Source organism: Podarcis erhardii, assembly GCF_964252035.2.
Source record: "Podarcis erhardii genome assembly, chromosome: 3".
NCBI classification, from domain to species: Eukaryota; Metazoa; Chordata; class Lepidosauria; order Squamata; family Lacertidae; genus Podarcis; species Podarcis erhardii.
In genome coordinates, this window is record NC_138507.1 from 82,391,757 (window position 1) to 82,405,767 (window position 14,011).

General features: G+C 42.7%; 2 long non-coding RNA genes across 3 annotated transcripts in view; both read right to left on the reverse strand.

Moving 5' to 3' along the window:
• Positions 1 to 7,057, reverse strand: part of LOC309339591 — a 474,307-nt gene extending 467,250 nt beyond the window's left edge. Inside the window, exon 1 of the long non-coding RNA XR_014155473.1 lies at positions 6,902 to 7,057. This is a non-coding gene — a long non-coding RNA (uncharacterized lncRNA). The remainder of the gene's footprint in view (positions 1 to 6,901) is intronic.
• A 2,363-nt stretch (positions 7,058 to 9,420) lies between these two features.
• Positions 9,421 to 13,560, reverse strand: LOC309339592. Of its 2 annotated transcripts, none has more exons than XR_014155474.1 (3): positions 13,524 to 13,560; positions 11,882 to 12,038; positions 9,421 to 9,594 (listed from the first exon to the last, which is right to left on the reverse strand). It is a non-coding gene; the product is annotated as an uncharacterized lncRNA (long non-coding RNA). The 2 variants fall into 2 exon arrangements; XR_014155475.1 differs by having other exon boundaries at positions 13,412 to 13,541.
• Between the last annotated feature and the right edge of the window lie 451 nt (positions 13,561 to 14,011).

A 14,011-nucleotide genomic window follows, 5' to 3' on the forward strand; every position in this document is an offset into this window, starting at 1 on the left:
AGACAATGTGCTCTGCAAGCGTGCACAGTTGTAACTTAAACTTTCCATTTGAGTCCTTCCTATTGTGTGTTCATGAGAGGAAAGAGGTTTTAGAATTATGTATATGAAAGCTATGAATGGTGATTCTGACTAACAGCCTTTGATAAGCCTTTGCAAGATTTGCAGCAGAGCTACAAGGCTCCTAACCTGTGAAATCCACACAAAAAGGTTTATGAGAAACACAATAGAAAAATGTTACCGATGAAATACTTCAAGGGTGTCGCTGCTTGTGGAGTGTCTTGCTTGTCTCGTATCCATTTTCTGGCTTTGATGACATGAAAATGGTGTTCTTTCCCTACCTAGGCCCCTACTGAGCAAATGTCAGAAACTCCCTGCTGGGGTAAATGATAGATACAAATCATCTACCCACTGAACCTTCAGAAACTTTAGCCCTTCATTCCTGTAATGTCTCAGGGAAACTAAGATGTCACTCGAGTCCAACAAAAGGGATATTGGGTTATCAGTGTTAGAACCCAGCTGCTGTGTTTTATGGCTGTGGAACAACAACAGCCATTTTAAAATCCAATTATCCGGATTCCTGCTGCCTTTGTCCCTGCTATGCTTTTCTACAGAAATCACCGGAAATTGAGATCCCCTTTGTTATACCTGCTGGCGTGTTGCTCAAGCTCAGATTCCTCTTGCATGCACACTGGGATAAGGGGTCTTAGCAAGGGACTTCCTACATACCTCAAGGCCTAGCTAAACAGAAATAAAGGATTTAGAGAGTGCCCAAAATTAGAAGAAAGGCTGGGCTCTGCATGCAGATATAACTCCTCACCAACAAGATTGTGGCAGAGCAAGGCTGTGTAACTGAGCTGTCTTCAATAGGATGAAATGTTTATCTCTGGTGTGGATTTTTTGGGGGGAGGGGATGCTGGGGAGAGCTGCTAGCTGTTCTGACTGCTTATATACTGGTCACCACCATTCCTCTCCTCCTGTTGTCTCTCTTTTACCTGTGACATCTCTGCAGCTTTGTAATGTTAGATATTGTACTGTCCCCCGCCCCCGTTCTTTTCACAGCCAATTTTCCTCTCTCTCTCTTTTCAAGCGGGGATGGCTTTTCCAGCCTCCAGAGCAGATTTTAGGGACGTGCAGTGGTACCTCAGGTTACATACCCTTCAGGTTACAGACTCCGCTAACACAGAAATATAGCTTCAGGTTAAGAACTTTGCTTCAGGATGAGAACAGAAATCATGCTCCAGCGGCACGGGGGCAGCAGGAAGCCCCATTAGCTAAAGTGGTGCTTCAGGTTAAGAACAGTTTCAGGTTAAGAACAGACCTCCAGAACAAATTAAGTACTTAACCTGAGGTACCACTGTACAGATCGCTTCAGGGTGAAGTGCCATAGCTCAGTGGCAGAACATCTGTTTTGCATGCAGAAGGTGCTAGGTTGAATCCCTAGCATCTCCAGGTAGGGTTGGGAAGAATACTACCTAAAACCCCAGAGAGCTCCTTCTAGTTAGTGTAGACAACACTGAGCAAGATGGAGCTTTGGGTCTGACTCAAAAATCATCTCCCCTCTTCTGCTGGCAGGAGCGTTCAGCAAATAGAGTTCCACTCATGGTAACTTTCAATTAACCCAATGTTTGTAGAGCACGGTGGTTGTGCATGGTGAAAATGGTTGAAGATGTGGGTTTCCTTAAACTCCCCTCCCATCACCATCTTCTCTTTTCACAAGTAAGAGGCAGAAGCATTTCATTTTTGAGTGTGCAGGTTTTATTTTTTTAAGTGACTTGCAGACAACAGGATGAAAGTGTAATAGGTACATATTGCTTATGAACATCGGGTGACACTTCTTCTTGAAATGAAGAATTTTGTCTCATGTACTCCTAAGGGGTTACTCTGTCCTCTGTAAAACTTTTGTTTTACAGGACCTGTAAAGTTCTTTCCGACAAACAGAGATGAAAGTGAAATACCTTAAAAGATGTCCAATTCCCATAAGCCGTGTATCAGTTTGTGGCTGAAAATGCAAAGAGGTAGACGATCAGCACCTTCCCATTCCATGAAGAACACATAAGCAGTGTAGGCAATTCAAAATTATTGCAAGTGAAAGACTCACAAAATCATGAAGTTCAAACACACAAGCCAAGAGTGATATAGGAACCAAAGAGCCATTAGAAAGAGCATATAATTATATGCCTTAAAATAACAATGACTTGATACTGTAATAATATTTTAATTGATGACTCCATTACTTAGGACCTTTTCCTTCCTTTCAAGCTCCTAACAATAGCAATTCCACTGCAGACATCCTACTACATTCCTGGTGCAACTCATAGCAGGAATGAGGAGAGAAATTTGGTTTGGTCCTTCTTGAATAACACACAAACCAAAGCACAGCTACCCTTCAAATTCACATTGCTGTCCTTGCTCCTGCTGGTATTTGAAACCTCACCAGGGTTGTTAGGTTTAAAAGCTTTATTCAGGAATTTGGTGGAGTATCCCAATATAGGACTACAGGATGCAAGTTCATGACTGGATGTAAGCTAAGATATTGTTCCAACAGTTGACACATTCCCTGTGCTCTTCTTTTGAAGAGTGCAGTGGGCTCAGGACATGGCAAGCAAGCAGGCACACCTCTGTGAAGGCTGAGCAAACAAAGTATGGGGAGTAGGAGCCACCTGAACTGCCTCAACTGGCAGTGACATCTGGCTCTTGGGAAATCTGATGTCATGGAGGCACACCATTCATCTGACAACTCACTCAGCCCTTCCGCTGGATGCAGGTCTCCATCTCCGAAGTGGCTGTGATCCTTCTCAGCATCAGCATATTCTCAGAGTTCCTGATCCCTATTCCCTAGGCTACTAGGACAACGCCCTGTGTTGCATCTCTTCCATTTCACCTCATTTGCCCCATCCTCTCCACAGCATCTCCATGAGGCTCATGACAATTACTCTGAATTTAGCAATTGCACATCTCCAATGAAATAATGTGTACAAAAAAAGCATATCTATTGGGGGGAAGTGCATAACATGCATATATCACTGAAAATAACACAAAAATACACACTATTAGGACAAATTGCTTACCAAAAATGTGCATTTAAAATGGTTTAGTCAGTGTGTATCTACTAGGGACCACTTTGGGGGAAAGTATGAAAGTTCTAACCTCATACACTTGCACTGACCAAATACGAAACTCATTTCAGGACTGTTTCTTGTCTTGGAAAGAAGAAAGCAAAAAATAAACCTACCAGAAATTTTGTAATTAACTTTTAACCCAAAGATTATATAGTCTTGGAGGGTTGTCAAGAAACAATACTATTTTGGGCCTCACAGCCTATGTGGCCCATCAGTTAGACAACAGGTGGACTATTGGGCTCACGTCTCTACCTATTAGTGATATCACCAGAATTCATAATGATCTGGTTTGTACAATGGTTCCTGGCTTGATCCATTAAGCCAAGAAGGATTGGGAGTTTCATTTCCTGATACAGTGGTACCTCGGGTTACAGACGCTTCATGTTGCAGGCGCTTCAGGTTACAGATTCCGCAAACCCAGAAATAGTACCTCGGGTTAAGAACTTTGCTTCAGGATGAGAACAGAAATCGCACGGCAGCAGCACGGCGGTGGCAGAGGCCCATTAGCTAAAGTGGTACCTCAGGTTAAGAACAGTTTCAGGTTAAGAACGGACCTCCAGGATGAATTAAGTTCTTAACCCAAGGTACCACTGTACCCTCAGAATTACATTGGGATCAGGCATATATGAATTGCAAGATCTGACTCTACCCTGAAATGAGCCCATGTGGAATCAGGTGGGAAGAAGTTCACTCAGCACCAGCTTAGCCCAGGATGGTGTTTGAACCTTGGTCAAATTGCAGTGGAAGATTGGGTGGCTTTCGGCACATAATCGTTTCTCAGATAGTTCTTCACAATAATGGAATTTAACTCCCAAGGTGATCATTCAGAAATATGGATAGTCGAGCCACAATTCAGTTCATGTTTATTCATGCATATGTCCCATTGAAGGCTGTCTCACTGACCTTTGTATCGCTATTGGCAGGACTGCACTCCAGGGGTGTGGAACACTTTGTCTATTAACAGTGCTATAGAAATGATTAATTGTGGCAGAAACGGCAATAGCCAGGACCAAACTGCTGCAGGAAAATAGTCTGTTTTCCAGGTAAGTGATCTTGATTAGCATGGCTATAAGAAAAGGTGGTGTGCCTCATTCAATCAACTACTTATTTAATGGTTGCAATCTTTATCATCCTTTATGATTTTTTACAACTACAGGTGCTTAAAGGAACATTGGTCATGTAGCTAACAGAAGTCATTCAGCAGAATTGCATTTAATAGCTTAGTTTCCTTGGCCTGAGGAGCCTCATTGCAAACAAAAAATGGTAATCTAGCAAAAATGGCTATTACAGTGGTACCTTGGTTTTCGAACGTATCAAAAGCTGAACGTTTCAGTTTTTGAACGCCAAAAACCCAGAAGTAAGTGCTTCCATTTTCGAATGTGCCTCAGAAGTTGAACGGCGTCCGCTGAGTGTTTTTCCGTTTTCTCCATTGACTTTGCCGCCTTTGTGCCTCAGTTGTCGAACGTTTTGGAAGTCGAATGGTCTTCCGGAATGGATAACATTCGACAACCGAGGTACCACTGTATTAATATTTTTATTAGTAGTAGTAGTAGTAGTATAGCACTCTGCACCCATAGATCTCAGGACAACTCATGACCCAAAGCTATGTTCTACCTACACTGTTGGAGGCAGTATGACTCCTGGACTCATGTCCATCTTGGGGGCATCTGGTTGGCCACTGTGAGAACAGGATGCTTGATAAGATAGTCCATGGGCTTTTCTTAGGTTATTAAGATGGTCTCTGTGTTGGTTTCTGTTTCCCTCACTGAGCAGCAGCTGCAAGTCATGGGACTATGTTTTCATTCCACAGTTCAGTTACTGTTGGGTTCCCACGGGAAAGGGAGACGGGATGTGACGTACACTGGTTTCCTGTTTCCTTTGTTCTGCCGTTCTTTGTTGGAGTTGCTCTCTGCTTCTCACAGAGACAAGATGTATATTTGTATGCTCTCTTCATAGCTTAGGAATAAAGCTTTTAGCAATGTAGCAACATACCTGCCTCATCCTTTCATTGCGGACACTGGATGTATACTCTGCTGGGCTCCAGCCAAGATGAGCCGTATCAGCTCGGAATGGGCCGGAGCTGAATTTAACTGACACTCTATGTACATGTAGTTGGTGCTCAGTGACTGCTGTTGAGCAGAACTGGCCCCCTTTCAAATGTTACCATGCCTTCCTCAACCTGGTCCCCTCCAGTTGTTTTGGACAGCAACCCTATCAGGCCTTGTCAGGATGAGGCAGAAGGAAGTTGTAGTCCAAATGAACTGGAGAACACCAGGTGATACTCTTTTCTCATTTCCCTAGACATTTTAGATCATTTTGAATGCTAACTTTTATCTGCTCTGTTTTGCAGTTGTGTTATTGGTTTGTGTGGTTTGTATTGCTTTTATTCTAAGCCGCTCTGGGAACCATTACGAGCTAAAGAGCAGTGTCTAAAAAATAAAGATAAATAAGCCATGGCATTTCCCAAAGTGGGGGGAAAGACTTCTTAAATGTCTGGGACAGATGAGCTGTTAACTAAAAGGGAACCAGTGAGATGTGAAACCCTGTGGACAAACTGTTTCAAATTCCATTTCCTGAACCCCAACAGTGGATTTCAAAGGAAATCTGTCTTATCTGTTTGAATTTTGGCCAGTCCCATTGGCCATTCAGTTGCTTCTGCCTGCCAATTCACAGTCCTGAATGCATATGTATGTTTGGCTCAGTCTTTCTCTTATGGCAATACAGCATGAGGTAGCCTTGATGTGACAGGATCACTTGTTTTTCTTGTGGACATGAAAATAGTTGGCCCAAAATGATTACACTATTACCCAACTGTGGTGCGCTCTCTCTCTCTCTCTCTCTCTCTCTCTCTCTCCCACACCCACACCCACACCCACACCCACACCCACACCCACACCCACACAGGGGTGGGGAGACATGGCATTCATGTAAAGAGGACTCTCTTACACTGCAATATGATACCTAGGAATAAGTCCCACTGTTGTTGGGCCTTACTTCTTACAAGATTACACTCTTAAGCATATATGGATTTTTTTTGAATGGTCACCAATAGCAATGGACAAATCTGTCAACTTCGGTTTCTCATTTATCCATTCTTGAAGTCGAGTACTTCACATATCTGTATCAGTTTTCTTCCTTCTTTTTGTTTACAAGGTCCACATGAAAATTCATCAGCATCTCAGTGCAGATTTCTCGTAATATCCACACTTTTACCTGCATTTTTGTTGAGAGATGCACATTTTTGAAACAATTTCCAGTAATGCATTGAAATATTTTCATTACTAGATGCATTTTATATCCTCCTTTCCATAATATGTGCATTTTTTGGTTTGAGAATGCCATTTGAAAATTCAGAGAAGTATGAATTTCGAAGGAGAGCTGCATTTCAGATTGTGTATTGTTTCAGAAAATGCACCTGAGGTGCAAACCAAAATCTTAAAATGGAAATTAAACCATTGTATTGTATTGCTGTATTGTTATACTGTTGTGTAGGTAGGGAAGTCACTGGCACCATAAGGATTTATTTGGTATGGGGACACTCTTGAGCCTAAGGCTTGGGGATACTTGAGGCCACCATTAGGACCTGGTGTAGATACCTTGCTGAATGGTGGACAGCAGGACCCAGGTGCACGTATTGGGTTCACATACCTAAGGCTCATTTAGCAAGAAGGAAGAATTTTCTCCCAGTCATTGGCTGGGAGCCAGCTTTCAAGGCCAGGGGTTTGGAGGTATCTTCCTTCATACACATAGATTTGATTCCACCCACCCCAATTATTGGGAACTCAGGTGGCGCTGTGGGTTAAACCACGGAGCCTAGGACTTGTCGATCATAAGGTTGGCAGTTCGAATCCCCGCAACGGGGTGAGCTCCTGTTGCTCGGTCCCTGCTCCTGCCAACCTAGCAGTTCGAAAGCACATCAAAGTGCAAGTAGATAAATAGGTACTGCTCCGGCTCTTGTTTGCCAGAAGCGGCTTAGTCATGCTGGCCACATGACCCGGAAGCTGTACGCCGGCTCCCTCGGCCAATAAAGCGAGATGAGCGCTGCAACCCCAGAGTTGGCCACGACTAGACCTAATGTTCAGGGGTCCCTTTACCTTTACCTTACCCCAATTATTGATTTGGCTTATTTGCAGATCATCTGATCTGTTAAATTTAAATAAATACAACCTTTCCACTCCAATAAGGTGTATTGAGTCTTCTTTCAGAGTGTGCTGGCAAAAATTAACTGACATTACTGTAGTTGTCACAGAAGACATTTCTATTTGTCTCTCTTTTAAAAACTACAGATGTCTCAATTCTATCTCCTCGTAAAAGGCCTGGCTATTTTACATTTTGCAAACTTGGTTGATAAAATGCAAATCACTTTCTCCTTCTCTTCAATGTATTATTATTACTTGCTACTTCTGCCTACTGGCAGCAAAATATGTTGCTGTTTCAGCAAAAAAGAAAAGAAAAAAAAAGAACATGAAGCTTCTAAAGATTATGCCCTTTCTTAGGAGCCTCATGTAAATTATATAGTTACTATAGCTATCAGCGACTTATGAGTGCATTTTTCTTTCTTTCTTTGTTCTCTCTGCGCCAAATAGTGGTTGATATCTCTGCTTATATTACTCGAGAATGTCTAATGAACACTAGTTGCTCGGCCCAATAAGATTTTGCCTAAATTCTTCAGCAAGAGCAAAAAACAGCTGGTAGTTTTCAGAAGGAAAGCAAAACTGGAGTTTCTGTTAGCAGATATCATTTTCAAAACTTTTTGAGTATATTTTAGTAGGTTGCTTCACACGATACCCAGGAGCAAATGTGTGTTTGCTCTCGGTTGTACCTGTGGGAGTGACCCATCGACAATCAGGGCTACGTGGCATAGGCACCTCCAGAAGGCTCATGTTGGAAACCCTCATTTGAAGTACACTGAGAATGAGGAACAAAACTGGAATCCTCTTTCACAGCGGATGAATTGTAGGACATATTTTGGCATAGCATCCCTAATTCTTGTGAGGGGCTGTTTAGATGGGATATGTTGTAAGCCAACTTTTTATTTTGGAGAGGGGGATTCCTGCTTATTCTGCAGAGTGGGAATCTGAACTTCTGCCCCCATTAGAACCACTTTGCCACCTCTCCTATCTTCTTGATAGCCCTGTTCTGGTTACTACTGCATCCTCTGACCACCATGGGCTTTTCCTTGATCTTTCATAATACTAGAATCCAGGGTCAGCCAATGAAGCTGAATGGTGGGAAATTCAGGGTGGTATCTTCACACATGTGGCATCTGCTACCACAAGATGTAGCAACATGGCTTCAAAATGAGATTAGACAATTTCCTGATGGATAAAGCTCTCAGTAGCTACCAGTCATGATGCTCCCCTTGATGTCTCCAAATACCAGACTTTGGGTTCCAATAGCAAGGCAGAGTTATTGACCTAGATCCCAGAGGCATGTAACAGACCAAAGAGAGAAACAAGGTGCTGAACTAGATAGGCCTTTGGCCTGATCCACCAGCGCTCTTCTAGTATGGTCAGCAGTAGACAACTTAAGCATGCAAGCAGAATTGAAGCAATGTGCTTGGCTGAGGTGAGCTTGAGCTGTGCCTTGCAATAATTTGAGCAGTGGAGCTTACATAGCTGACCATTCCCACCTCACCCCAGACAGATTTTTTGCAAGTTGGTGGTGGTCGGTGTATATGCTTTATATGGAAAGAACCATTCAGTTATTACATGTTTGCACCTTGGCTCAGAGGCCTTTGGAGTTGCTTTCCCATAAAATAATTATTCTTGCACTTTAATGAAAATATGCAGATTATTCATCTGCACAAATGCCATTACAGTGATGGCATTCAGGACCAAATTATCTCCTATGCATATTTTAAATTAATCAGGGGGAGGGGGGAGTCGTTTTATGAATGCTTAAGATGCCCTTTGTTTTTGTGCTTTAACTAGGTTTTCTCTTCTGCAGTTCATATTTGTGACATTGTGGAACTTATACATTTGTTGACTGACAGCAGAAACATTTGCAGCTGCAGACATTAGCATCCCACTCCCCCCCCCCCTTAATTGTCTTGTTCCATTCGTTTGTGTGTTTATTTTCATGCAAAGTTGTTTCTTTGTGTTGTCTTGTACTTAATTCCTGGCCTTATTTAAAAGCAGACAGTTTTCATCTTAATCAGCTGGAGATTTTTTGTGTGTGCACACGCGTTTCATCAATTTCAACCTTTTGCTTAGCGGCTGGTGTATTTATTCTGAACATTGTTTTTTGTCCCTATAAAAATCTGCTGGCTAGGACTCTCTCTCTCTCTCTCTCTCTCTCTCTCTCTCTGTGTGTGTGTGTGTGTGTGTGTTTGGGAGTGCGCTGCTTCTTACTTTCCAAAATGGCAGCTAATGCTTTTAACTGTTTGGTGCCATCTGCTTTTGTTGAGCACGAACCAGAATTAAAATCACTCCCATCAGAGACTGCTCACAAAAGACATCTGCTGAGCATATAACTGTGGGTAAAAAAAGAAGTAAATAAAATGCTGTGCTGTTTTTTAATGGGATCAGAAAATGATCAGATACTCATATTCAGGTTGCAGGACACCTGTTATTACTGATGTAACAGACTCAGAAGGCATTCAGCACCTCCAATATAGATTTAATCTCTGCAAAATATCTCCAACTTGAATGCTGACCTCATAGTTAGGACCCCAGTTCATAAGTTTGCAAAACTATTCAGTCATATAGAACATTATTATATGCAAAGGACCACCCCGTCAATGGTATGTGCAGCATGCATTTGGCACCTCTTTGCCTTCATAGCCATAGAACAAGAAAACCAAAGGAGGAAAATGTCTTTAGAATGATAAGACGGGGCAGAGGTGTCTTATATTCAATTTACACCCAGAATAGGACTGCTGTTAAATTGCTTTGCACTGACAGAGTGACACAGTACCCAAGGATAATAAATCTATGCTGGTGAATTGATACCATTGTGCATAACCTTTACAGCTATGCTGAAGTGCACCTTCTGCTCCCCCCTTTTTTTCCTGCACCTTCCCTCCTGCTACAGGGTGGGTTTTGTTTTTGCTAGTACAGTAGTACCTCAGGTTACACATGCTTCAGGTTACATATGCTTCAGGTTACAGACTCCGCTAACCCAGAAATAGTATCTCGGGTTAAAAACTTTGCTTCAGGATGAGAACAGAAATTGCGCGGTGGCGACGGGAGGCCCCATTAGCTAAAGTGGTACCTCAGGTTAAGAACAGTTTCAGATTAAGAACAGACCTCCGGAACGAATTAAGTTCTTAACCCGAGCTACCACTGTAATCCTTTCAGGAGCTGAGTAGATTTGGGGAGGGGGGAGCCCTTGATGGGCCCTTGGTGTTCCTCTTTTTATGCCTACCCCACACTACAGAGTTATTTATTTTTTATTCTCTCTCTCTCCTTATTTGGTCAGTTGGCATTCAATGCTGGCAGGTAATGAAATCTAAGAACTTAATTGACAGACACTTTGAGGCATTATGGGCTTTAAGGGCACTCTATTACTTTTGACGTGGGATCTTTGGGGCTGCCCTTTAGGCCTGGCATGCTGGGACCTAGGTGTGCATGTTGGGTCCACATACTCAAGGCTCATTTAGCAGGTAGGGACAATTTAGGGACAATTTTCTCTTAAGCCCTGGCTGGGGAGCCAAATCAAACCCACCTGCCCATACTTACATAACTTGGCATAACTTCTGTTGTCATATTTGAATGCAGTAAATATAAATCGTTGCTCTGTCTCTCGGGTCTTCTTCCATAGTGTATTGGCAAAGTGGAACGAGAGTGCTTCATAACTATCAAAAGAAGTCCCTCTGTTACCAAACACAAGGTATTAATTAAAAGGCAAACTCTTAGATGGTGATTTTTAGATTCAGAGAGGATTATCAATCCTAGAGCTGAAATTCTTTCTGACAAACCAGACTAAGTAGCAAACTGCCTGCATTACTAAATTCCATTCTTTCTTTCTTTTTACGGCAATCTCAAGTGAGCTCCCCTTCATTTCCCCTAAATAAGCAAATGATTTATTATCTATATAAATTTATGTGCGTGAATGGGCATGTTCTATTTCAGTCCCGCATAGTCCCTATGAGAAGACGGTATCAAGTCTACAAAACCTCCATGAAGTTTTCCAGAGAGTCACGAAGCCTTGCCCTGAAGAATTCTCTCTCCCCAGTGCAATGTGCAATATATTAAACGAATGCAAATCTTCTCTATACCCATGCAAATTGAGTGCGAGAAAATAACTTTCATTTCACCATTAGGAACTCATATGTGGGCTTTGCATAAGCATAAATAGGGATACAAAATACAAAGCCAGTTGAAAATCATCCTCGGGATGTTCCAGATGAAGAAATGAAAATTGCTCCTTGATTGCTACAGAGCTTTAATGGAGTCTGCTCCAAGCTCTTTCCCCCACTTCCATTCTGTCAAGTAACAATTGTTGCTACAGAGGAACAGCCAAAGGCATGACTCACTCCTCTAAATGGAAGAAAGCTAACCTTGGCATCCTTTATCATGCAGCTCATTAATAACGCGGTCCATAATTCGAAATGGCAGCACAATTTGTCCCCATGGAAATAATCCCAACGTAAATTTGTTTTGTGGTAGCCAAATCTTGCAGGGACCCAGTATCTCAAGTTTCCATACCTCAGATTAGGTCTTTAATTTACTTACACCCAAAGCATTTTTAAAAGAGGGATGCACCAATATGAATGGCATAGAAGTGAGAATTCTGCTTTGAAGAAAAACTCTTCTCACCAAATAAGAAATTACTAGTCCTCTCTAAAATCTTGTTACATCTTCATCTGCTGAAACAAAGAGATACCAATCAGAACCAAGCAGGAAAAATAGAAGTGCTGTTCTGTTCAGATGACATTCAAAGAAAAATGCTTGAAATGTAGGTTTTTGAAGAACTCTGTGGGAAGACAGGATTGTTAGAGCCGAAGCATAAAATCTCATGCTGAGCACAGTTTTCCTGGTTGGAAACACACAAACACTCATATTAAATCAATAAGCCCAGAAGTTATCTAGAATACTTCAGTCAGAAAAAATAATGCTGAAGATGCTATTGAACTTTCATAATCCTATTTACTTGAGATTAAATTCAGCGTTAAAATCTTCTTTGGATTCTAATTTATCTTTCAGATCACTTGAATAAGTTGGTTCTTACTTGATGTTTTCCAGACCTATAGTTATGAAAACCTTTAAAGCAGGGAGGCAATCCGTTCATAGGAATAACTGAAAAGGTGACTTAAATGTGAAAGAATTAAACTGAAACCTTTTGTTAGACAGAAATTGGCACAAGCTGCTGGCAGGACAACTGGTAGTTAATTTATAGGTGATGGTTTAAAACATTGTTTTCTTATTACTTTAAAGTGCAATCTTAAATAGTTGGGGAGCGACATTCAAAGATGTTCAACAACTGCCTGGTCTGGCTCGAGTCAGCAGCGTGGAAAAGAAAGAGGAGAAATACGCTTTGGGGGGGGGGACTTAGTTCAGTAGTAGAGCATCTGCTTTGCATGCAGATCCAATTTTGGATCCTCCCGCTGCCCAAACTAGATATTCCTTTCTAAAAAGGAGAGTTGCCCCACTCCCTTGATTATTTTGAGCCAGTATGGTGTAGTGGTTAAGAGCGGTAGTCTCGTAATCTGGGGAACCGGGTTCGCGTCTCCGCTCCTCCACATGCAGCTGCTGGGTGACCTTGGGCCAGTCACACTTCTCTGAAGTCTCTCAGCCCCACTCACCTCACAAAGTGTTTGTTGTGGGGGAAGAAGGGAAAGGAGAATGTTAGCCGCTTTGAGACTCCTTAAAAGGGAGTGAAAGGCGGGATATCAAATCCAAACTCTTCTTTTCTGAACCTTTTCCAACTCTACAATGTCCCTTTTGAGGTGAGGTCTGCCAGACCCAGATTTGAATTTGTGTCAGTCCGTGGCGGCAGCTGGGGCAGGCGGGGCCAAGGAGTGGACCTGGCAGCCGAACTTGTCACTCTGGTCTGCCCCCAGGGCATTTAAATGGGCTGGCACTGCTCTCAGCAGCGCAGTTGGCCCAGAACGTCACGAGAGAACATTGTTGAGAAGGAAGAAGACACAGAGAGAGGGTTCTCATGAGATTGTTTATGATGCAGTACAGGAGCGCCGGGAGCAGAGCCACAGGGATCACCAGGATTCTCTGCTCTTGAGGAAGTGTGCTAGTGGCAAGGAGCAAGGTGCAGGCTCCCTGAGCGGAGCATCGGCAGCAACGAGCCCTCAGAAGAGCTGAAGGCTCTTGGCTTGTTAGCCACCCAAGCACCTTGGTGTGTTGGTTAGCTCAGGCGCCTTTAGAGGAGTCCTGATCTGGTGTTCTTTGTCTTGGTGGATTGGCCCTGTGAAGAGGTGGGAGGGAACAGCCTGTCTGGTACTACCTTCCAGAGGGCTCCTGTTCCAGTGTGATCATTAGTGATGGCACCAGTGAGAGGGCTCCTGCTCCCTGGGGAGGGGGTGCTGCAACTGGGTACGCAAGTCCATTGATGAAATCACAAAAAGTTATCATAACATGCTCTTGTTCAAGTTGCAGTGATAGTCTTCCTTTTCACTATTCAAGTATTTGCAGGGACCATCTCTTGTCTTCAAGATCCTGAGGGTTACCAATATAGATGAGAACGCTAATGCTGTTGGGCTCTCCCATTTGTTTCCGTGGGGATATTTTATCAATTATTCCTGTTCGGTTTTTACCCTTGATGGGATTTTGCACAGAAAGTTGCTTCGCAAGCATTAACACTTGCTATTAAATCATAAATCTTCAGGTTTTCCTCATTCTGATGGCTTTTAGTCTATTGCTTTTCAGGCCCTTGTTTTCCGTTTTCGAAAGTTCATTTTCTACCTACGTAATCTCTTTTCTTTACGGATTTCA